This window comes from Dama dama, chromosome 13, assembly GCF_033118175.1.
Source record: "Dama dama isolate Ldn47 chromosome 13, ASM3311817v1, whole genome shotgun sequence".
Taxonomy (NCBI): Eukaryota; Metazoa; Chordata; class Mammalia; order Artiodactyla; family Cervidae; genus Dama; species Dama dama.
The window spans coordinates 44,593,986-44,620,184 of record NC_083693.1 but is presented as its reverse complement, the minus strand read 5'-3'; positions in this window follow the sequence as shown (position 1 = coordinate 44,620,184).

Sequence of the window (26,199 nt, the reverse complement as noted above, 5' to 3'; positions counted from 1 at the left end):
CAAGTCTAAAGAACACAGTGTGCCGTGTACATCACCCCGGAGGCTCCTATTTAATATCAGAACAAGATGGTCTTCCTGCTTCCCTCTTGCCTGACTAGATCTGTGGAGAGGCCCGTGGCAGTAACAGTGTCGTCCAGCCGCTGTGGAAAAATGAGAAGTGACAGGAAGGAAAAGGATATCTAATAGAAACTGCCCACAATTCTGTCCAGTGGATGAGGCTGGCAGTTACATCCCCCTAGTCCCAGGTACAGAGCATTGAGAGGCGGCTCTAAGGGCTTATTGGGACTTCCATCTATATAAGGAGTAAACTTCCTCTCTCCACTCATCCTTCTGGCATATGCTTGTCTATATTCAGTCTGGCATGTGACTGCTACCTTCAAGGGACATCCAAGTGACAGCGTTAGTTATTGTGTTTGAGAGATGCCCCCTTTGGGAGACAAGCGCTAGTCTACCTTACCAGCATGTGTGATCACACACGCACACACACTGATGCCACACACGGCCCCACCGTGTCACTCACGTTAAACCCCAGAGAGGCCTGAACCAGCGAAAGGCCAGTGAGTATATTCTGGGCAGCTTGGTGTCTGCATAGCAAGGTGCCAGCTGGGTCTCTACTTCCTGATGCAACCATTTGTTTCACTCTTGCAAATTTTAAACACAGGTACAAACTTCAAATAGTCACCTAGACTAAGTGATTCATGGTCTCTTTCTTCATGTTACAGTCATGTGCAGTCATTGTTCATCTACTGTTTAACCCTAGGAATGTGTAGAACACAGCATTTGGAGACAAATGTGAAGGTTGTCAAACCATTTAAAACTGCTTTTGAACCAAACTTATGCAGCTTGGTCCACATGTGTCAGGGGCTTCTGTGTGACTGAGTTCTCTAAAGTAACTTTTATGCATAGTGTTTATTAAGGAATAAATAATAAAATGTACTGATGGTCCTATATATATATAACCATGAGCACATTTAGAACTCAACTGTAATCTCAATGATTGTTTAGGAATTAAGTCAACAATAAATTTTTTTCAGTGGAGTATCTTATCATTCTACATTGTTTAGAATTACTAATGTATGTTTGTGTTCAGCCATTCAGTCATGTCCGACTCTCTGCAACACCATGGACTGTAGGCTGCCAGGCTTCTGTGTCCATGAGATTATTCAGGCAAGAATACTGGAGTGGGTTGCTATTTCCTCCTCCAGGGGATCTTCCCAACCCAGGGATTGAACCTGCATCTCCTGAATAGGAAGGTGGATTCTTTACCAATGAGCCAGCTGTCATGGTGGTTATGAAAAGTGGACAGTTTTTTAGTAGGTTCGATAGTAATAAGTTTATAGTAAATACAATTTAAAATTCTCTGCAAACAGTGCACCTCTTTTTTGTCTGCACCTGGGAGAGCAGATCACATTGCACAGCTGTGATTGGGTAGTGGAGAAAGTTCAGCATCTGTATTTGTCTCTCTTTGATGGATCCTGGTAGCTTGCATAAGTTCAGGCATTGAACTATGTATCTCACCTTGGTAGTCAGGGGACTGTCTGCTCTCACTGGTTGTGTTCCATTGGACCAAATGGTGCTGGTGGTGCTGGGTAACTCAGGCTTCCTTGTTGATACCACTGGATGCAGGTAATGCTGACATTTCTTTGCCTGGAAATAGTCACCTGGTTTTATACCATCCCAAGGTGAGTCAGTAATTTTCACTTGGCAGCTTCCCCGTATATAAACCTGGAATCTGAAGTGAATAGCTACCTTCACCTTGGTGTTATTGTGAAATTAAGTACTGCATGCTTGTTCATGGTAACTAGGTAATAAACATGTAAAATGGTAGTACCATGTATTTTGCATCAGTTAGAAATGGATTTGACTGAAAGTAACAGAAAATTTCTGTCATTTAAACAAGGAGGAGTTTACTTTTCCTGTATAATCTAAAAACCAGAGGTTAGCTAATGCTGGTGTTGGTCAGCAGCTCAGTGATGTCAGGGTCCATGTCTCCTGAATGGTCTTCATCTTCCTCTCATGATGACAGATCACTGCAGCAGCACCAGCTGCCGTACCGTGTTCTAGAACAAAGTAGGTAGGAAGAGGAAAATAGACATGAGATGTGTGTTTTCTTTTATCCAGAAGGCTAATATTTCCCTAGAAACTTACATAGCAGACTTTCTTTCAGATCTCATTGGATAGAAGTTTTTATATAACTATGTCTAGGAGTTTTTAAAATAACAGAAGGGACTGTCGAGAATGGCTTTAGCCAATCATTTCATTGTCTAGGGTTGGGCATGTGTGTTTTCGTGTGCTCAGACGATAAGTTGTGTCCAACTATTTGCCACCCTGTGGACTGTAGCCCACCGGGTTCTTGTGTCCATGGGGTTTTCCAGGCAAGAATACTTCTCCAGGGGATCCTCCTAACCCAGGGATCAAATCCACAACTCCTGCGTCTCCTATGTTGACAGATGGGTTCTTTACCACTGTGCCACCAGGGAAGCCCAGGGTTGGGCATATTCTGCTCTAAACAAAACAGGAAGCCAGAAAAAATGCTAAGAGGGGTTCATGTCTTCCACATACATTCCGGAGATGTTATGAGGGGGGAGGTTTTAGAAGGAGAGAAAAGCAATACACTAGTGTTTGCTCTGGACATGTGCACCTGTGTGTGGTGATGGTGATAGTGGGAGTGTAACCTTTTTCTTCCTTGATTACTAACTGCCTAGTTTGGGAAAAGGCTGGCAGAATTTCATGTGGTATGTGATGTCTTTAAAGTGATGGATTCTTTTAGAATCAGCTAATTTTGATGCTGCCCTGTGGAAATCCCTGCTTTTCTGGCTTTGACAAGGTAGAGTAATGACCGCAGTCTGTCTTTGCAAGAGCAGGAGCTTTAGCTGACTTTCCAATCTGCTGCATACTTTATTCTTTGAGTTTTGGTACTGAAAGAAAGTATTCTATATCATCAGTGTGAAGTGCCTGCTGGAATGAGCATTCTAAGAGTACTAATTACAGTGTATGGTAGAGAAACTCATTCGGTATGAGAGGCTTCTGACTTATGGCTTCTCCCTTAATTATGGGATCAACGCACTATGGCATTCCTGTTGTTTCTTGTGACCCACCGTTTCTTTCACATGGCGACATGTGGCATACTTAAATAAGGTATTCATTCCATCATCTGCTTGACTGCAGTCCTAGCGTCCCTTCCTTCCCTTCTCAGTAATTGCTCTGCTTACTTCCCATTCCGGAAGTGACTAGAATCTAGTGCTCTGACTCCCTGCTTATTTATAAAGTCAGTGTTTACTTTATTGAATCCATCAGTGTTTAAAAAGGAAAAGAGGAGGACATCAGTGACCCAACTAATGACAAGAGGTCGCAATTTACAACTGCCAAATTGCCAAGTAATTTTGTTAATATCAGCTTCTGGAATGCAAGGAAAAGGTGCTTTTAAAGCCTTTGGTCATATGTCAGGAATGCAGTCCTATATGATTATAAGCTTTTTTTTTTTTTTTGCACACACAGTAGAGCCTGGATTGTTTAGAGTTCATCAGAATGCTTCAGGGTTATATTGCTGCCAGCCAACAGATTTCTTTAAGATTGCAATAGATACTATATATTTAACTGTTGTAAACTTCTCATTTCTTACTCTAGTCACAGAAAAGTGAAAGGCCCTTCAAATTAGCTGGAGGACACTTAGTAATAATTTACATTTACCACAATAATGATAGCTCCATCCTATTTTTTTAAATTAATTATACAGATACCCTCAAGATTTTATTTGCAGTCTTGATGGAAGTTTTCATTTTATTAGGTTTCTATGGCTTGCCTTCTGGATTCAAACAGAAGCCATTTTGAAGCTGTCTTTATTTCTGGTTTTTTTCAACCCAACAAAGTGAAATCATTCTCTTCTTGGCTATTCTTCCAAATCTGATTCATTGTCTTGTGGTCCATTTGGAATTAACGTGAATTGAACTGTCAATTCCACATGAATCAGTAGGTTTTTAAAATTATTATGTGTTACTTGCTCAGATACTGTGGTTTATCTGAATTCGGGTGAAGTCAAACTTTACTACAAATCCATATTAGGGAGCCTTAGTTGATAAGTTAAAGGTAAAAGCAGCAAGACTTTTTCTTCTTAAAACTTATCAGTATTAATTGAACAAATAAAAGTTATTAGAGACTCAATATTTCAGAAAGATGGCTGTCGTAACAAAATATGATACACTGGGTGGATTAAATAAAAGAAATGCATTTTCTCACAGTTCTGGAGGTCAGAAGTCCAGATCAGGATGCTAGCATGTTCTGGTTCTGGTAAGAACTTCCTTTCTGGCTTGTAGACAATGGCCATCTCGCTATGATCCCTTTCAAGGAGAGACAGAGAGCAAGCTCTGTGGAGTCTCTTCTTATCAGAGAATTAATCCCATCATAAGGGTCCCATCCTCTTGACCTGTTTCCTCTCAAAGACCCCCATCAACAAATGCCATCATATTGGGGGTTAAGACATCCACATACAAATTTAGGGGGTATACAATTCAACCAGTAATACAGACTAAAATGTATCCTCCAGCAAAGAAATTTAATACTGCTAATACCAAAAAAAAGTGTAAATGTCAATTGAATTAGCAAAAAAGGAAAATAAATCTTCAGATGCTAAAAACAAAAGATCTTTAAACAGAGAAGGGAAATTTACACATAGGTTGACCAGAGTAGGTTATTGTCCAACTAACATAATAGATTGGATTTTAGAACCCCCATCAGAGAAAGAACATGAAGTTCTGGACCCAGATAAAACAAAGTGTTGGCACTATGATGTACACGTAAGTCTGAGAACTGGAAGGGTGGACTAGAAAAGAAAATCATGATAGAGTTAAATAGTAGACTTAATAAATATGAGGATATGTTTGTACCCTGTAAAACAAATCTGATGAAATTACCAGATAGAAGCAAGAGAAATAAAAGTATAGAAAATATACAACAGAGTTTAATAAACAAATAAAATAAGATTGTTCAACATTCCACTAATAGGGTTCCAGAAAGAAAAAAATAAACAGGTAATACATTTTGAAAATTTGCCCCTTGGTACGCTATGGACCAAATATGGAATGCCAAAGATAGAGTAAACCTGAGAAGCTAATAGGCAAAGCATAGTCAAAAAACCACTTGACTGACTACAGACTTTTCAACTACAGTAATAGGGGTCAGATGACAATGGAATGATATCCTCAAATTTGCTGAATAAAATGTTCTTTGAGACTAGAAACTTATGGTTAGTTAACCTAGCCTTCAAACATAAGCCCAAACTGATATTAATGAATACACTTCTGGAAGGAAGTACATTATCTTATAAGTAAAACAGGAGATGCAATAAGCAACGGAATGAATTTTACCTTTTACATACTTTTTTGTATGTCTGCAGAGAAAGCAATGGCATCTCACTCCTGTACTCTTGCCTGGAAAACCCCATGGATGGAGGAGCCTGGTAGGCTGCAGTCCATGGAGTCGCTAAGAGTCAGACACGACTGAGAGACTTCACTTTCACTTTTCACTTTCATGCACTGGAGAAGGAAATGGCAACCCACTCCAGTGTTCTTGCCTGGAGAATCCCAGGGACGGTGGGAGCCTGTTGGGCTGCTGTCTGTGGGGTCGCACAGAGTCGGACATGACTGAAGCAACTTAGCAGCAGCAGCAGCTGTATGTTTGAAATGTTTCATGATTAAAAATAAAAATTTATAAACACCTTTTTAACTCATGATGGAAACATGGTTTTCTGACTCCCCACCCCCACCCTTTCTCTTTCTACTTTTCTGAAGAACTTAAAACTTATGCAAGACAGTTGAACCATTATGCAGTGTAAGAAGAATATCTAGAATCTGTGAACTTTCAAGAAGATTTGCTACTTGTATACAGCTTTACTGTCTCCAAAATATTTTTTAAACTGCAGTCAAATTTTTAAATGTTTGTTAAACTGTTAATCACACAAAATATTAACAATTTCATTAAACATTAAATTCTATGCTAATTCCAGTTTGTAAGAAACATTTTAGATTATTTTGGCTTTTAAGGAATTCCTGAAATTCCAAATTGATAAATAAGAAATTAAGAATCTGCCTACAATGCAGGAGACCCAGGTTCAATTCCTGGGTTGGGAAGATCCCCTGGAGAGGACAATGGCAACCTATTCCAATATTCTTGCTTTGAGAATCCCATGGAAAGAGGAGCCTGGTGTGCTTCAATCCATGGTGTCTCAGAGTTGGACATGACTGAGCGACTAACACATTCCCTTTCAAATGGTTTTCATAGGAAAATTATTTTTAGAAAGTCTTTCAAAACAGTTTACCTTCTGAATGCTTCTCTTAACATGGGATTTGAGTTTATTTTAATATGCTTGATATGTAGAATATGGCCTCCAAAAATAGAGAATATAGGGTCCATGATGGTTCTTCAGTGGCCACCTTACCAGGAATATCCATTGTGCAACATGTAGAAAGTATCGATGGATTTGGTTCAACAACTATGCTTTTCACCCTAACTCAATTTCTTCTTCTTATGGCTATCACAAGAATAATGTTTATTGAGTTATCATATGTCAGACACTGTGCCCAGAGTTCCAAGTGCTTTAACTCCTTTAATCCTCATGATAGCAGTGGGAAATAGGCTCAATTATCTTTAGTTTAAAGATATGGAAATTGCAACTTAGAGAGTTATGTAACTTGCCAAAAATCCCACTGATAGAGAAGTGTTGAAAAGAGTTAGGAAATGAGGCTTTCTGTGACTTCAATGTCTTGCTCCTGCCCCTTATGCTATGCTGACCTCACAATCTCTACAGAAAGTAAGAATATTGTTGGCAGGCCTAATATTTGCCAAATGAATTCAATTCACTTTCATTATCACTTCTAAAGCATTGGACAGAAAAAATTCATATGGTGATGGCTGGAAATTTCTAGTGATGACCAGAAAGCAAGGCCTTTAAAGGTCCCAAGGACTACAATATTAGAGTGGATTATGGAGATTTTTTTTTGGCCCCTCTCTACCCTGCATCTAACTAAAATATTAAAAATGCTAAACTGTAAAATTAAGGATGAGATAGCCAGAGTCCAATTTTTCCTGATGATCATTGTTTTTTTCTGAAATATCACACATCAGATTATTTTCAAAAGTCTTTTTTTTTTTTTTTTTTTTTAAAGTACCATATTTTGCTGGTGTCTTAAGTATAAGGGTTTCCCAGGTAGCTCAGTCTGCCTGCAATATAGGAGACCTGGGTCTGGAAGATTCCCTGGAGGAGGGCATGGCAACCCGCTCCAGTATTCTTGCCTGGAGAATTACATGGGCAGAGGAGCCTGGTGGGCTACAGTCCATGGGATCACAGAGTTGAACATGACTGAGCAAAACCACCTTCACTGTCACTTAAGTATATAAACTTGGTCTGTGTGATGGTTAATTTTGTGTGTTAACTTGCAAGGCATTTTTGGATGAGTTGAACATGTATATTTAATTGGGGAACTATGAGTAAAGCACATTGCCCTCCATTATGTAGGTGAGACTTACCTAATCATTGAATACATGAATAGAAGACTGGCCTCCCTGTTCAGGAAGGAATTCTTCAGCAGAGTGCCTTCAGATTTCACCTGCACCTTCATCTCCTAGGTCTCCAATTTGGGGGTCCACACTGCAGATTTTGACTTGCCAGCCTCCATAATCACATGAACCGATTCCTTTATAACAAATCTCTTTATATATATACACACATCCTATCAGTTCTGTTTCTCTGGAGAATCCTCAGTAATATAGTCTGTCTGCTGGGTAATCCATGTTTCCAAAAAGCCTACTCTCAGTCATGTGTCCTAAATCTGTTTTTTTTTTTTTTTTCCTTTTTCTCTGTTTAGCTACACTGGGTCCTCTTTGAGGTGCACGGGCTTTCTCTACTTGGGGCACATGGGTGCTTCTCTAGTTATAGCACGTGGACTTCTCTTGTTGGGGTGCAAGGTGCCCCTCTGAGCATTTCCTAGAAGTGCAACTCACTTGCTTGAGGGTTTTCATATCAGTTTCAAGCTCATGAGAGACTTGTTTCCTACTTTTTAATATAAACAGCTATTTAACTGGCTCCCACCGATTCTGTGAGATCCTCCTACCTTTCACCAGTATGTGGGGCTCAGTAGTTGCAGTACTCAGGCTTAGTTGCACGTGGGATCTTAGTTCCCTGGATCAGGGATCAAACCCTCATACCCTGCATAGGAAGGTGGATTCTCAACCACTGGACCACCAGGGAAGTCCCTGTATTTTCCCTTTTAATGTTAATGTTTGAATTTGAAGTCTCAGTATGTTTGCAGAGCAAGAAATTGAGTATTTACTAGGAAAACTGATGTTTCTCCCTCTTCCGTCTATGGTTCTGAGGAAACACTCCACAATTTGTCTTTTTCCTCAGGTCTTCTACTGAAATTTAACCTCAGTAATGTATGTGTGGACATGTGCTTTGGAGTTAGTCCTTAGTTTCGGTCAGAACAGGCTGTGCCTCACTTATCCTATCTTCTGCCTCCGTTATTCTACTCTTGGTTCCCTCCAAAGTGTTTTTGATCTCATTCATTGCATTATTCATTTGTAATTGACTCTTTTTTATTTCTTCTAGGTCTTTATTAAACAGTTCTTGAATCTTTTCAATCTTTGTTTCCAGGCTATTTATCTGTAATTCCATTTTGTTTTCAAGATTTTGGATCATTTTTATTATCATTATTCTAAATTCTTTTTCAGGTAGATTCCCTATCTCCTCCTCTTTTGTTTGACTTGGTGGGCATTTTTCATGTTCCTTTACCTGTTGGGTATTTCTTTGCCTTTTCATCTTGTTTAGATTGTTGTATCTGGAGTGGGCTTTCTGTATTCTGGAGGTCTGTGGTTCCTTTTTGTTGTGGAGGATTAACCCAGTTTTCTTATCAGGGCTGCATAGTTGGAGAAGTCCTGAGACTACAGGAAGAATAAAACTGAAATCCAGAGGCAGGAGACTTCAGCCCATAACCTGAGAACACCAGAAAACTCCTGACTACAAGGAACTTTAAGTAATAAGTGACTGTCCAAAAGCCTCCATACCTACACTGAAACCAACCACCACACAAGAGCCAATAAGTTTTAGAGCAAGACATACCACGCAAATTCTCCAGCAACGCAGGAACATATCCCTGAACATCAACATACAGGCTGCCCAAGGTCACACCTAACACATAGACCCATCTCAAAACTCATTACTGGGCACTCCATTGCTCTCCAAAGAGTAGAAATCAAGTTCCACGCACCAGAACACTGATGCAAGCTTCCCTAACCAGGAAACCTTGACAAGCCAATCGTCTAACCCCACCCACTGGGTTAATCCTCCACAACAAAAAGGAACCACAGACCTCCAGAATACAGAAAGCCCACTCCAGATACAACAATCTAAACAAGATGAAAAGGCAAAGAAATACCCAACAGGTAAAGGAACATGAAAAATATGAAGCAGAGAGAAAACAAGAAAAAAGGATCAAAAGAAATGAGGACAACCTCAGGGACCTCTGGGACACTGTGAAACGCCCCAACATTCGAATCATAGGAGTTCCAGAAGAAGAAGACAAAAAGAAGGGCCATGAGAAAATACTCGAGGAGATAATAGCTGAAAACTTCCCTAAAATGGGGAAGGAAATAGCCACCCAAATCCAAGAAACCCAGAGAGTCCCAAACAGGATAAACCCAAGGCGAAACACCCCAAGACACATATTAATCAAATTAACAAAGATCAAACACAAAGAACAAATATTAAAAGCAGCAAGGGAAAAACAACAAATAACACACAAAGGGATTCCCATAAGGATAACAGCTGATCTATCAACAGAACAGGCTGTGCTCTTGGGTGAGTCACTTTGAGCCCCACTACCCACATTGGTAAAATATGAAGCTCAAAAGGGATATTGTTTGTAAGAATGTTTTACAAGGTGGTGCTAATGCAGGTATTTGATAAATATTGATTATTTAGATTATTGTGGATATTATATTATTAAACATGTAAGCATGTATGTAATTCCTCACCTTAAAGCCGTAATTTTTAGCCATTGGTAAGTGAAAGCAACATCGCTGAGTTGTGTCTGACTCTTTGCGACCCCATGGACTATAGCCTATGAGGTTCCTCCATCCATGGAATTTTCCAGGCAAGAGTACTGGAGTGGGTTGCCCGTTCCCTTTTCCAGGGGGTCTTCCCGACCCAAGGATTGAACCCGGGTCTCCAGCCTTGCAAGCAGACGATTCTACCATCTGAGCCACTAGGGAAGCTCAGCCATTGGTAAAGATGGATCTAAAAACAACTGATTAAAGGGTCCTTTTAGAGCTGTCCTAGGGACCCACAGTGGAAGGGACTTGAGATTCTGCATATTAACTAAGAGACCCTGAGTATGAACTGGGCATAGATATTGCTTTTCACCTATCCCCTGTACCGAGTAAGGCAGCAGTCTTCAAACAACTTACAACTCTAGAGTAACATGTGACTCCTTGTTATCCAGCTACCATTTCTCCACTTACAACTCTAGAGTAACATGTGACTCCTTGTTATCCAGCTACCATTTCTCCACTGCTGAAAACTAGGGCTGTTCTTCTCTCGCCTGCGGTCCAGCTGCTGAAGACTCTGTGGGTGGCTGTGCTTAAGTTCCCTCTCCCCATCTCCTCCCTCAGCTGGCCTCACAAATACAAGTTTGGTCACTGCCTCCTCTACACAAAAGGCGCTTCTCTGAGCATTTCCTATGAGTGCAGCCCACCTGCTTGTGGTTTTTCCCATCATTCTCAAGCTCATGAGAAACATGTTTCCTACTTTTTGGTATACCAGCTGTTTAAATGGTTCCCACTGATTCCATGAGATCCTCCTACCTTTTGCCAGGAAAACATCAGTGCATACAGTACAAGGTACCTGTAAAACTTCTTTTTTTGTGTCCAGATATTTTTATAATGTAAAAACAACTTCAGCTTAAAAAAATTAAATTCCAGATCCAGCAAGTTCTAGCACTGAGGATTTTCCTCTATCCCCAAGAACAGGGAAATCACGGGAGTTTCCATTTTAAACCATTTAAGAATCCTATGCTTTCTGAGTGGAAGCCTTGAGAGCCATGACTTATCTTATGTTTGCCTCAGTGTTTGGTTCTCAGAGACAAGGGTCAAAATGACTTTCAAAAGGCTGGCTTTCCCCAGGGGCTACTTTTTATGTAGAAGCCCTCATCTCATAAACAATTGAATTAGTTCACATTAACTACTATCAATGGCAAAAGTACACAAAACCTAAAGAAATCACCTAAAATAATGTTTTTGAACCAGCTGCTAAATTAAGTAATGTATTTGTTTTATTGCACATTTGCATAATAGGGTAAACTAGAAACTCTCTGTAACAGATGTGCTGGTGGCAGGGAGATTTGATTACTGGCTTCTGTTATTAATCACTGCACGAATCTTAAATGATTTGTTTCTACAGTTTGATCAATTTACCTCTCAGAACGTACATTTATGTACACAATGTAGAGATGAAGCATCTGTTCACACCTTTCTGGAGGCATCAATATATTTATGGAAATTGAAGTTTTGTTAACCAAGGCACAGGAAACTTTGGCCAAAGACTGACAACTTTTGGAAAGATCCCATTATTTATTCCTCATCAAGCTAGTTAATAAAAAACCATTTTAGTACTTTATGTTCTAATGTCTATTGTCTCGTTCATGGAAACAAACAAAATATATGCTATTTGAAACTCACAGGATTTGAACCATGGACATTTCTATTTCCTACAAATCACTTCAGAATTTTGAAGAATTAGAGAGTACCATGATATAATTGAGAACTACTGTATAGAGTTTTTAAAATAATCCTTCTCTTTTTAATTTTATATTTGACATTTCATAATACTATATCTTTGATTTTCATCAGCATTTTAAATAGGTATAATACGTTTTAAGATGGCATGCTTAAATGAAAAAAAAAGTAAAAATATAAGCAATATAAATACTGTTTCATTAATTTCCAATTACACATGATGAATGTATTGGTTCTACACATAAATGTTTCTCCAATAAGTCAAAGCACTAGATAATATGATTTTTTTCAGTTGTGAGTATTGCAGTTTTTTGTAAGCAAAAACTTTTTAAATAGTTAAAATACCCATAGAATGAAGCTAACACTTCAGCCTATTGATTCCAGGGGCTGATTTACATTATAAGGATTTGCCATAATGATTTACTATTTGAACTCTAACATTCCTCTTAATATTTTTTACATTTTCATATATGCCCAGTTTGATAAATTTTGACCTCTTCCAAAATCACAATAACCAACTGGTATGGAAGAGAAAGCTTTGGGGATTTTGTTTCTCATACTATTCTGTTTTCCTAGTTTGGCCTCCTATTTCTATATGGTGAGAGGTAAAAAAAAAAAAATAAAGGAAAAAGTAAAAGAATTCAGGACTGAAATTAAATGCATCATTTCTGAAAACTGGATGACATTCAGATACAGGCTTTGTTTTTAATGTGTAGGAAAAAATTAAAATGTATATATTTTTCTCAGTCAGAGGCAGGACTGTTATGGTTGCAACCCCTGCCTTTTTATAGTTCATCCTGGGAGCTAATGAAGCATTGCATATTGGTTTCAAATTCAAAGCATATGTAGTCACCGAGGCACTTTTTTCTTTGTACAGCGTGATTTCAAAAGGAGCCCCAAATGTGGTCATCTTAGAAAATGTAATTTGGTTGAGCACTAAAGAACTTTTTCCCAGATGATAAAAACCTTCCCCTTTGAGTTGCCTGTGAGAATACAAACCGACTGTGAAGTACACTCACAACTCTCTGTGAACGATGTACAGGAGCTGATGAAAATATATTAAAGGACTGGGATGTCAAGGCCATGAAGGGCATTGGGCAAATTTGGATAAATGTGTCCAGGTTTCACTGAATCAGAATCAGAAGTGAGTTAGAGGACAATGTAAAAAGATGTCGAAGAGGATAATATAATCCAGACAACAAACTTAACAGCGTTACATACCCAGAGCCATCTCCCAAGTCATTAACGCCGTTGCCGGGGGTGCCTGCCAAAGAGCCAGATGTCATTCTGTCACATCTTGGCATTTGATGGTTGTCATTTATAAGAGAGAATCGAGCGAGGACTGTAATTAGGTGTGTGCTGAATGGAACTCTTCCTTCTGACTCCTTTGGGGGCTTTTCCTAGTCTTGAACACATGGAGAGCAGAGTAGGGGAACTGATCTGCCCTTCAGACTCCTGAACATTCCTGGGTTTTTTCCTCTGGGGCAAATGTATGGTTTATAGTTTTTTTCATTTATTCCCCCACACATTAAGCATTTATTGCACTCTTTGGAGGTGACAAAGACATGTTCCTGGACCACCCCCACCCCGAAAAAAAGAACATCTGCACTCCAGTGGAAGAATTGTCATGTAAACAGATCAGTTACAAATATATCATGGCAAGTGCTATGTTAAGGAAATTGGTTTAAAAATGGTGTTGCGGGAGTGTAGAGTGGAACAACAGCTCTTTGGAGATTTGGGAAAGGGCTCCACAGAGGAGGAGATATTAAAGGATGAGCAAGCATTTGGCAGGTGGGTGAAGGAGGGGGTGAGCATTCTAGCAGAAGAAATCACGTGTAGACAAGTGATTATGAAATCATTTATGGAAAGGTCTGCTGTACTCTGGGATTGGTGAGGATTTGTACATGATAAGAATCTGAGGCACATAGACATTCTAGAGGAGAGTCGATCGAGTGAGGCAGAGAGGGGAAAACTGCATATTGAATCCTTCCTTAATTCCTGCCTTTTTTTTTTTTGAAGAATAAAGAAGGTAAGTATCAACTCATGGTAATATTCCTAAAACTTTGATAATAATAAAAAAGCTAATATCTAAGTGCCTTGTATTCAGAATTATGCTAGTTCTTACCACGATCGTATGAAACAGATTTTATTTTTATTTTCATTTTACAAAGGAGGAAAAGGAGGATTAGAGGTGCTAACTAGCATATTTAAGTTCATTTCACAAGTAGTTAGCAAATCAAGGGGGAATCCAGAAAGCCTGTGGCTTTGCTCTCAAATACTGCACAGTGTATACCTCTGAAGAGCCGTGAGCTCAGCGCCTATGAACTGTCATCATGTTGGCTAGAAAAATAATCATCTTTTAAGTAGAGAGAATGTGACCTAGCATAGGCATCCAGAATTATCAATCTACTTTTCTTTTTCTTTTTGGCTACACTAGGCATGGCATTACTGGACCAGGGGGACGGCGGGGGGAGGGGGACCAGGGATCAAACCCATGCCCCCTGCAATGGAATTGCAGAGTCTTAACCACTGGACCATCAGAGAAGTCCCATCAATCTACTTTTCTAGATTAAATCTAGAAATGGTAGTGAGAAATAAATTTTTTAAATTAAGACAGAAAATTATCTGCCTCATCCCCAAATACCTTCAACAGGTGCCTGGAGACATTGCCCAAATCAAAGGACACTTTTTTAAGCTTTGAAAATATCCTTAGAAATATATAGAGATGCTTATGATATAGTTCAAATGGGGGGATGCAAAACTTTATATACAATATGGTACTCAAATTTTAAGGGGGGTAAATATGAATCAGAAACATATTTACATGTATACATGCCAAGATAATATTAAACATTGCCTGAATGCTAGGATTGCAAGTGATTCCTTAAAATGTTTGCATCTTTTTCCCATTAACAGGTAGAATTTGTGCAAATAGAAAACAAAACACCAAGGAAGAGTGAGTGCAAGTGAAGGAACATACACAAGGTCAGAAGGAACTTGGAGAACCATCAGAGCAGCAACCCATGAATTCACCTGAGAAGGGCCGAGTCCTCCTGCAAATCAGCTGAGGAATGAGGTACCGTCTGCCATGTGGACACATTAGTTTCACTAGGAGCATCCTTAATGGCCTTGGTCCCTCTGTGCTTTAAAACTTTGAGTCAACTCTTCTAGTTGACTCCCAGGAATCACCCATTCCACCAGGAGGAAAACTTGAAGCTGAGGTAACAACTGACTTCAACAATGAAAGTATCTCACATAAAAAAGCCCCCCTCCCCAAGGAAAAAGGAGTCCAGTAGTCCTAGATTTCCTTGAAGACACCCAGAACCCTAGTCTGTGTGCCTTTCTAATCCACTCCAACTTTCTTCTCAGCGCCGAGGCTGCTATAGGCATCCATCCCAATGACCATGTTCAGGCAGGGTGTTCAGAGGCACAGACGTGGGTCCACTCTTTCTTATGGCTTTAAGAATGGAACAGCCTTTCCGGAAAGGGTGTTGGCAGCTACCTTCTCATATTCTGTCATGTCCTCATAGGGAAGTTTTTGAATTGAATGAACTGGGTTTTTTGAAAGTTCAGTTTCCATTTAACTTCCTTTTGGATGTGGGCTATGACATGTGTGTATTCAGTTGCTCAGTTATGCCCGACCCTTTGTGACTTCAAGGACTGTAGCCTGCTAGGCCCTCTATCCATCGAGTTTCCCAGGCAAGATTACTGGAGTGGGTTGCCATTTCCTTCTCCAGGGGATCTTCCCAACCCAGAGATAAAACTGGCGTTTCCAGTTTTATAAAATAAAATTGGCAGGTGGATTCTTTACCACTGAGACACCAGAGAAGCACTAAACAGCACTAATATACTTCTTGGAGGCCCAATTTTTGAAGCAATTGACTAAACAGATGTGTGCCCATCTTGTTAGAGAAAAACAGGAGGGCAAGGATCCTATTCTCTGAACCAGTGAGGCTATAGTCACTGTGCTAAAAGCTTAGTAGGCAATTTCTCTCCTATGCTATATCAGGTAGAGCAGGTGATGGGATTGGATAAACAAAGCTTTGCCACAAGATTTTACTGAAACAATGAACCTCTTATTCTCAAAATATCTGCACACAGTTAGTTGGGTTTAACATAAGGCTTCTGACCCAGTCCTGCTGCCTACAGTTCTAAGGCAGCTGATGAAAACTTGGGACTGAGATTGGGCTTGAAGGAAGTGAAAGGATGGGCTGTAAGAAAGTGGAAGTATGGACTTGGACATGAATGAACCTCCTTTATCAGTGGACCAAGGTATTTCCTATCTATAGAAGCAGCCCTGTCCCAAAATGCATGGTCTTCCTGTCCTTTTAGAATTGTTTCTGCTCAAATGACAACGTTGTGTCATTGGAGGGGGCAGTGTTCCCCAAACTATGAAATTTATTTTTTTATCCATCTGGGTGTGCCCATTATTCAGCTTGACCTCCAGCTATACAAGGTGAGTCACGGTCTTGGCCAGATTGTTGCCTTTGATAATGAAAGGAGCCTCATGGTGTTTCTGAATCAAGCAAGCATCATGCCAGACTAGATCCTGTAGCAGTTAGAGCTCCTCAACACTGCAGACGACCAGGCTTTATTGCTGCCAGTGCAGCAGAAAGCTGTGCTGGGAGGGTCATCTGAGGTGTCACCAATGACTGGCTGATGGAGACCTGGGGCGTCCCTAAACCTCATTCTTCTGCAGCCGTCTCCCAAACCACCACATGTAAACAGCATCCAAATAGAGAACGAAGTTATTTCCTTGGTAGAAACAAAGCACTGCTTCCAGCCAGGATTTGAGTCTTAAAAGAGCAGAATTCTAATATTCGTAAAGCTCAAAGGGTTATTTAAAGCAGCCGCATCAGGTTGCAGAATGAAACGTTGTTGATTTCTCTTCCATCCTGCTACTTCAGGTGTTTAAGAAAGTGTCATTTCTTCTCTGGGTTACTGCCAACTGTCTTCTAACTCCATACTCTTGTCAGTCCATTTCTCATAGAGCAACCAATGTTCTCAAAACAATTTAAACTAGGAGGTCATGTCACTCTCCTGCTTAAACTCCTGTAATGTCTTCCCTTATACTTAAAAGGAAATCTGAACTCCTCCCCATGGCCCTCAAAGCCTCACACAACCTGGGCCCATCTACCTCTCCAAGATCATCTTTTCCCCACCTCCCCTTTCGCCACCAGATGCAGCCACATAGCCTTCTATTCATTCCCAGAAAAAAAAAACTTAAGGTCATTCTCACATGGCAAGTTTTGTAGAAGCTCTTTACTCTACCTAAATGTACCCTAACTGTCCTGCTCCCAACACTGTCTGCATGTTCATATCATCAAGTTCCAGCCTATCATTTCCTCAAAAAATCTATTCCTAACCATTCTATGTAAAATTAGTCTCTAGCTTGTTTCCTTAATGATTTGTAATTTTTTTTAATCTTTGTCTTTGTCCTTATTTCTATAATTAGAACGTAAGCTCTTGAGTCAGGGTGCCATGTCTGCCTTGTTCCTTTTTGTGTCATCCAGTCTTTGACAGGATGTGATTTAGAAGTCATCAATGAATATTTATTGAATGACTAAATGTATCAGTGAATCAGGAGAGAAGTAGAAGGTAAAATTCCACCTCCTCTAAAGAATATTTTCTAACTGTGCTACCCAAAGTTATCATGATGGTCTTTTCTCCCTGGTCTCCTTTGCATTGTTAAGTTAGGTGCATGCATGCTCAGTCATGTCTGACTCTTTATGACTCTATGGACTATATATAGCCTGCCGGGCTCCTCTGTCCATGGGATTTCCCAGGCAAGAATATTGGAGCAGGTTGCTATTTCCTCCAGGGGATCTTTCCAACCCAGGAGATTGAACCCACATTTCTTGCATCTCCTGCATTGGCAGGTAGATTCTTTACCACTAGCACCACCTGGGAATCCCCTTTATGCATTGTTGCCATTGTAATAATATTAGCTCCCATTGAATGAGTGCATGTTCTGAATGTTAGACCTACTTAGAGATATAAGACTTATTTTCTTTCCTGATGATTTAACTAAAGTACAAACAATCAATGAGAAAAGAGAATGACCACAGAAGACTAGAATTTTGAGAGGATCTTCATGGAGGATATTTTTGGGATTTAAGATCAACACTGAAGGAGGAATTAAGAATTAGAACCTATGTAAAGGAAAGGAAGGGACACTCAAGACAAGCCAGATGGGAATTTGGGAGAGAGGCTGGAATGTGTGAACAAAATAATGTTTATATATATATATATATAAATTTGATTGACAGAAAATGTCTGAACAATTCTTACTGAGTACATGATCTGTCCCATTTATTTTAGCCATGAATTGCATCCTACTTTGCCTAAGTATCTTCATTTGTTGTCTTGAACCATAATTTGAATTGTGTTATTAGTCTCTATCATAAACCTATCTTTCTTTCTGAGGAGGAGATTGTAAGCATAATAAAAGCAAAGGCCTTATCCCATTAATCTTTGCAGATAAAGAATTTCTAGGACTTACCTAGTGATCTGGTGGCTAAGAATCCGTGTTCTCAGTGCAGTGGGTCTGGGTTAGATTCCTGGTCGGGGAACTAGATCCCATAAGCTGCAACTTAGAGTTCTTATGCTGCAATTAAAAATCCTGTATGCTGCAACAAAGATTGAAGATCCCAGGTGCCACAACTAAGACTGCAAAGCCAAATAAATAAATATTAAAAAAAAAAAAAAAACCACACAGTGGGGCAGGAATGGGGGTAATCTTATTTAAAAAGAAAAAAAGGAATTTCAGATCATCCAAATTGGGAACCACTCTGGTAATCCTTTTAGCTATGTCTTCTACCTGAGAATGGTGCCTCTCTATGGTATCACTCATGAAAGATTATCCAGTCTCTTGATAAACTTTTCATAGCAAGATTATTATTAAGCAGTTTGTTTTAATATCACATATTTTTGTGGCAACAAATGCTTTAATATCTCTCCTCCACTTTCCACCACTAATCCCAGTTAACTTCTCTGAAATTATATAGGAAGAAAATAATCCACTTCTGCCAGATACTCCCTTGAATATTTGAAAAGCATAATTATTTTCTCTATGTTATATTTTAGGTTAAATATCCCTATTTTTATTGGCTATTCCTTATGTATATTGTGGAGAAGGAAATGGCAACCCACTCCAGTATTCTTGCCTGGAGAACTCCATAGACAGAGGAGCCTGGTGGGCTACAGTCTGTGGGGTTGCAAAAAGTCGGACACGACTACTGAGTGACTAACACTATTTATATTAACACTCATGTTTAAACACACCTATTTTATTAAACAATTGAATAATTGTTGTAAATTCCATGACAACATGTACCCACCCTCCTTGTCTCATTCACACTGAATTCATCTTACTTGTAACTATGACTCATGCATAATAGGCAATCAAAAAATATTTGTTGAATGAATAAATGAAGAAGTAGGAGTACAAGCCTAGGTGATGCATAAAGCAAGAAAAAGACATAGTAGGCATCTAACTGAAAAGGAAGAAGTAAAACTCCATTGTGAAACATTATCATCTTTGTAGAAAATGTACAGTATATCTAAAATGACACAATTTAGTAATCTTGGCAAGGTTTCTGGATATAATATCAAGCATACTAATTGTATTTTTATATACTATTAACAAGAAAAGGAAATTATAATTAAGAATACCATTTATAATAACATCCAAAAATATTGGAAACTTAAGGACAAATTCCACAAAAGATACATAAAACCTCTAAACCAAAAACTGTAAAACATTACTTAGTGAAATTAAAAAGAACTTACATGAAAAAAAATAACCACCTTTATGGATTGGAAGGCTCAATATTGTCGAGATGTCAGTTTTCCTTAAATTGATCTATAGATTCAACACCATCACAATTAAAATCCTAGCAGATTTTTTTTTGAGAAAATTGATGAATTGATTCTTCAAGTCCAATGGAAATGTAAAAGATGTTGATTAGCCCAAACAACCTAGAAAAATAAAAAAGTAAAATTGAGAGATTAACAATACCTGAATTCAAAACTTAATAAAAAGCTAATAATCAAGAGTGTAGAACTGACTTAAATATAGGCAAATAGATCAAAGAAGCAGAATTAAAAGTCCAGTATAGGTGTGTATATATACACACACAACACTGAAGGAAAATGCAATAGAGAAGGGAGAATCTTTTAACAATTTGTACAGAACTAAAGGATGCATGCATGCTCAGTTGCTTCAGTCATGTCTGACTCTTTGCGACACTATGGACTGAATCCTGCCAGCCTCTTCTGTCCATCGGATTCTCCAGGCAAGAATATTAGAGCAGGTTGCCATGCCCTCCTCCAGGGGATCTTCCCAATTCAGGGACTGAACCAGCATCTCCTACATCTCTTGCATTGCAGGTGGATTCTTTACCACTGAGCCACCAGGGAAGCCCTAAAGGATACTCATAAGCAAAACAAATAAGCATAAATCCATACCTTAAGCTGGAAACAAAAATTGTTCCAAATGGCTCATATGCCTAAATGTAAAACCTAAAACTGTAAAACCTCTAGAATAACACGTGCAGGAAAATCTTTGTGACCTTGAGTTAGGCAGATTTCATTAATTAAACAAAAAATATGATCAATGAAACAAAACATTGATAAGTTCTACTTCATCAAAATGACCAATTCCTATTCTTTGAAAGACATTGTTAAGAAAATGAAAGTCTTTAGAAGATACCATTTTTAAATGGTAGAAAATATCTGAAAATTATGTATCTGATTTAAACACTGTATTCAGAACACAAAACTTAATAATAAAAGAAGTAGCCCGATACAAAGAGGACAAAAGAACCAACACTTCTTCAAAGATACACTGATAGAAGGTAAGCATGCAAAAGTAGATGCTCACCATCACCAGTCACTAGGAAACACAAATGAAGCTCATATTGAGATACTTCAACAAAACTATTAAAATAGTTAAAATAGTGATTATATTTAATATTGGTGATGGTGTGTAGGAACCGGGAATTCTCATACACTCTCAAACTGAATGGAAAATCTTAGAAACTACTTTGAAAAACTGTTTTGAAGTTTTTTAAAAAGTTAAACATGTACTCACAGAATCGCCCAAGGAAAGCATATGTTCATATAAAGACTTCGCATTGCACATGAATATTCAGAGTGGCTTTATTTGTGATGACCCCAGATTGGAAATAATCCAAATATCCATCCATCAGTGAATGAATAAATAAATTTTGGCGTATCCATAAAATGGAATGCTATTCAGCAATGAATAAGAATATTAGTGTACAAAATGCTGTGAATGAATCTCAAAATAATTATGCCAAGTGAAAAAAATTGATGAATGAGTCCATACTATAAATATTCATTTGTATGAAGTCCTAGAAGATGCAAATTAATCTATTCTGACAGAAAATAGGCGAGTGGTTGCCTGGCGTTAGGGTGTAAGGGAGAGGTAGAAGGGAAGTATTACAAAAGAGCATGAAGAAATGTTTGTTAGTGACATATATATTCATTTTCTTAATTGTGGTTATAGTTTCATGGGTATATGTGTTTAAATTTTATCAAAATTGACACATTAAATATATGCAGTGTATTTCATGACAATTGTACTTCAAAAAAGCTGTTTTTAAAAAAAATCAGTTAGGTTCTAGATTTAAGTTTTACCTTGTCCACTCAAACACTATGTGCCTTTGGACAAGTTCTTTGGCCTCTCTGAGGCTTATTTTTATTTTGATTCTTTTAGAATCCTTTCAAGATTCATAGAAGTGATGTGAATGTATGTAATAACGTATCTTAAAAGAGTGAAGGAGAGAGCTCCTACACGAATGAAATGGTGCATGTTCCAACCTCCCTATTTGTAGCCTTTAATTCACAAGGAAACTGAAGAGTTCAGTGAGCTTCCACTGTATTCATGTAAATCTGATGCACTGGGAGGTCAGTGAAAGATGCTGGATAGCTAGAAGGATGGAGAATCCCCTAAGACAGAACTTCCCAAAGAGAGGAAGCTCAATGATGGTGCATAGGGGACTAGTTTGCCAGCTACAGCAATGGCTGATGCTCAGACACTCAGTCGTGTCCAGCTCTTTGTGACCCCATGGACCATAGCCTGCCAGGCTCCTCTGTCCATGAAATTTTCCAGGCAAGAATACTGGAGTGGGTTGCCATTTCCTTCTCCAGTAGCAATGGCTGAGCTCATGCTAAATTCAGCCATCCTGAAGACAGGTGTATCCTCTGAGGCTAGAACTGCTTCAGTATGTTCTATAAACTTTAGTGTCCACGTAGCTTTATGGTGGCATATTCTAAACTGAATACAACTGGGGAATGGATCCGCCTGTGTATTCAGAGACGCTTCCCTGCAGCCGCTAGGTCATCCGCGTTGTGCACCGCTCTCATATTTCACTGGCAGAAGGTGTGGTAAGTTTCCATCCCTACTGGTAGCAAAGAATAGCCAATACTGTTTTATAGATAATGTCAGCATCCTTGGAGATTCCCCAGTTAACTAAGGTGTGAATTTTCTTTTGGCCAGCGTGAGATATTTTGCAACAAGAAAAAGCTGGGTATTTGTAGTAACAAAACGACATCAGTTGTCATTGCTGGTAACAGCTGAGAAACTGAAGTTACAAATAAGAAAAAGAAAAATTACAGTTAAGGTATTTTTCCATAGCATGTCAGTAGAATAATACCACATCTTCAAACATAATAGAAACATTTCCTTCCTCATCCAGCTCAACTCTTTGGCAGCACTCAATACAGTTTCCATCATAGCCTTCTTGAAACGTTTCTTCTCTGACTCCTATGATACCACCCAGTCCAAATTTTTCTCTTACCTATCCAGTTAGTTTTTCTCCTTTGTCTCCATATATGTTTTTCCAACTGTAGTTCTCCAACCCGAGCTTGACTTCTGATCTCCACGTTTTGGTATCCAGTTGTCTATCTAATAGCTCCACATAGGTATCTCATGCATGCATGCATGCTCAGTCACTTCAGTCATGTTCAACCCTTTGTAACCCTAAAGACTGTAGCCCACCAGGCTCCTCTGTCCATGGGATTCTCCAGGCAAGAATACTGGAGTGGGTTGCCATGCCCTCCACTAGAGGATCTTCCTGACCCAGGGATCGAACCCTCATCTCATGCATTATAGGTGGATTCTTTACCCACTGAACCATCTGGGAAGCCACATGGGTATCTCATGATATCTCAAATTTAATTTATTCTCTTTCTTCCTAACCTTGTCTTCCTTCAGTCTTCAGTTCAGTTTAGTTCAGTTCTGTTGCTCAGTCGTGTCTGACTCTTTGTGACCCCATGGACTGAAGTACACCATGCCTTCCTGTCTATCACCAACTCCCAGAGTTTATTCAAACTCATGTCCATCGAGTTGGTGATGCCGTCCAACCACCTCATCCTCTGTCGTCCCCTTCTCCTCCCACCTTCAGTCTTCCCCAGCAACAGGGTCTTTTCCAATGAGTCAGTTATTCACATCAGGTGGCCAAAGTATTGGAGTTTCAGCTTCAGCATTCATTCCTTCCAATGAATATTCAGGACTGATTTCCTTTAGGATGGAATGGATGGATATCCTTGCAGTCCAAGGGACTCTCAAGAGTCTTCTCCATCACCACACTTCAAAAGCATCAATTCTTTGGTACTCAGCTTTCTTTATAGTCCAACTCTCACATCCATACATGACTACTGGAAAAACCATAGCCTTGACTAGACGGACCTTTCTTCGCAAAGTAATGTCTCTGCTTTTTAATATGCTGTCTAGATTGGTCATAACTTTTCTTCCAAGGAGCAAGCGTGTTTTAATTTCATGGCTGCAGCCACCATCTGCAGTGATTTTGGAGCCCAAAAAAATAAAGTCTGACACTTTCCATTGCTTCCCCATCTATTCGCCATGAAGTGAAGGGTCCAGATGCCATGATCTTAGTTTTCAAATGTTGAGTTTTATACCAACTTTTTCACTCTCCTCTTTCACTTTCATCAAGAGGCTGTTTCGTTCTTATTTGCTTTCTGCCATAAGAGTGGTGTCATCTGCATATCTGAAAGTGAAGTGAAGTGAAGTTGCTCAGTCATGTCCAACTCTTTGCAACTTCATGGACTATAGCCTACCAGGCTCCTCCATCCATGGAATTTTCCAGGCAAGAGTACTGGAGTGGGTTGCTATTTCCTTCTCCAGGAGATCTTCCCAACCCAGGGTTTGAACCCAGGTCTCCCGAATTGTAGGCAGACGCTTTACCGTCTGAGCCACCAGGGAAGTCATAAGCATATCTGAGGTTGCTGGTATTTCTCCTGGCAATCTTGATTACAGCTTGTGCTTCATCCAGCCCAGCGTTTCTCATGATGTACTCTGCATATAAGTTAAACAAGCAGGGTGACAATATACAGCCTTGACGTACTTCTTTCTTGGTTTGGAACCAGTCTGTTGTCAACCCAGTTATCCACCAAGTGATAGGGAGCCCAGAAACCTGGGAATAATCTCATCTAGTCCATGGTCTAGCAATTCTATGCAATAAGGAAATTAATTCATCATGCTTAAATTGTACTCTGTGAATTCATAAGCTTTTACATCTCAAAGGTCTTTTCCATGAACTTAAAAATATCAATTTAAGAATCAGTTATAGAAGATTTTCAGAGAATCATTTCAAGTGTTCTCATAAATAGTATGTCATCTCTGACTTCTCTTTCCTCATTTCCCTATTCTTGCCCACTGAAACATTTAGAGTTTTTATTGGTTTAGACGATTTGTTATAAATACTGAATGTGTCATGCCATTTATATTGGATTTGAACTGTTTGTGACCACCTGAGGCATTTTCTTTTCTCCTCTCCTTCACTAGTGGCCTTGATAAACCTGCCTGTCCAGGACTGCAGTTTCACTCCCAAAGGTAGGGTTACCTTTAGTTGGTGTGGCCACTGGGGAGCAAAACGGAATAAATGGTATTAAACTGAAACAATAGGAGATTTAGGTTAAAGAGAGACATGTTGAGAAAAGGTCACTTAGACACGGGACAAGTTTCCTTTGTGAATTTAACAATCTCATCATCATAAGTTTTGTTTTTTTGTTTTTTTTTTAGCATAGTCAGACTGAAGTTCAGTAAGAGTCCCCACTTCATAGGGACAATTCAGTCATTTTTCTACCTTAATGAAAAGGTGGGAAGAGTCCATATTACTTGCATATGAGATTTAATATCCTATGAAAAGGAAGCATTTCATGTTATATCCTATATAAAATTTCTTCTTTTGTTTTTAAGCATCTACTTGTGACTCCGAGGAACGAGGTTGAAAAACCACATTTATCACTAATGATGAAATTCCGTATCTGTTTTGAATCCTGGACTACACATTTGTTTTGAAGGATTTGTTTGAAGCTATTAGTCTATGACTGTTTTATAAGGCCTAGTGGAGTCATCTATACACACTTAGCACTTAGTTTCTGTTCATAATGCTGTTAAATGGAGTTAGTTCTCTAATAAGTGTAACAATGAAATCACATCTCTTTTCCCTGCAGGCTAAGGCATGATGCATTCTGCTAGCAGAATGGTGGTGTCTATCAGTCAAGGGATTTGTAATTGGAGAGAGAATTCTAGCTGTGGTAGGATAGAGCTCTATATTAGAGGCAGGCTACAAATAGGTGAAATGGGAACTTGCCTTATTATTAATACCCTTGTCTTTACACCTTTATTGGTCAGATGCCCTGTGCAAATCACATCAATTGACTGATTTCTTAATTGTTTTTCTCTTAACCCATCAATTCTTAATTTGGCATCCCCTCTATTGACACATGTCACCATTATTAAGGGCTAATCACGTTAGTTTTAGAATAATGAATGTATCACTCTGACATAAACAAATTAACATGTTTAATAAACTTCTCACAGTAATGTAATTCTCCAGCTTTCCTTGGCCCCACCTGTGGATCTGTAATGTAGTTCATTGGAGGTGATGGGGAGGGAGCAGAGTCCTTCTTCATAATTTTTATAGATGTTGAATGGTGTTGAAATAAAGGTTTCATGCTGGTTGCCTATGGGCAGGATTGACTCTGCAGATACATTTTGTTTGGTCCACATAATGCTGTCAAGATGTTTGATGGAGAACTTTGGTTCTCCTGGTAATGGCTCAGGAGATTGAATTCTCTATTGAAACATTTTGATAATCTCTGTCTAATGATAGTGGCTGGATTGTCAAAATAGATTTTTGTAAAGAGCAGAATTACTGAAAAGAATTACAAATTTTGAGCTAGTTACAAAACAGCTTTGAGTCCTTTGTCACCATCTATTGTTTACTCCTTTTTGATTGCATGATATACTTCTATCAGTGTCTTTTTTGATTGGTCTCTTATACTTGAAATCTCAGTTATATCCCTTCATTTTAGCTATGATTTATCCACCTTCCCTTTCTGAGAAGGATCAAGGTATCTTTTGAA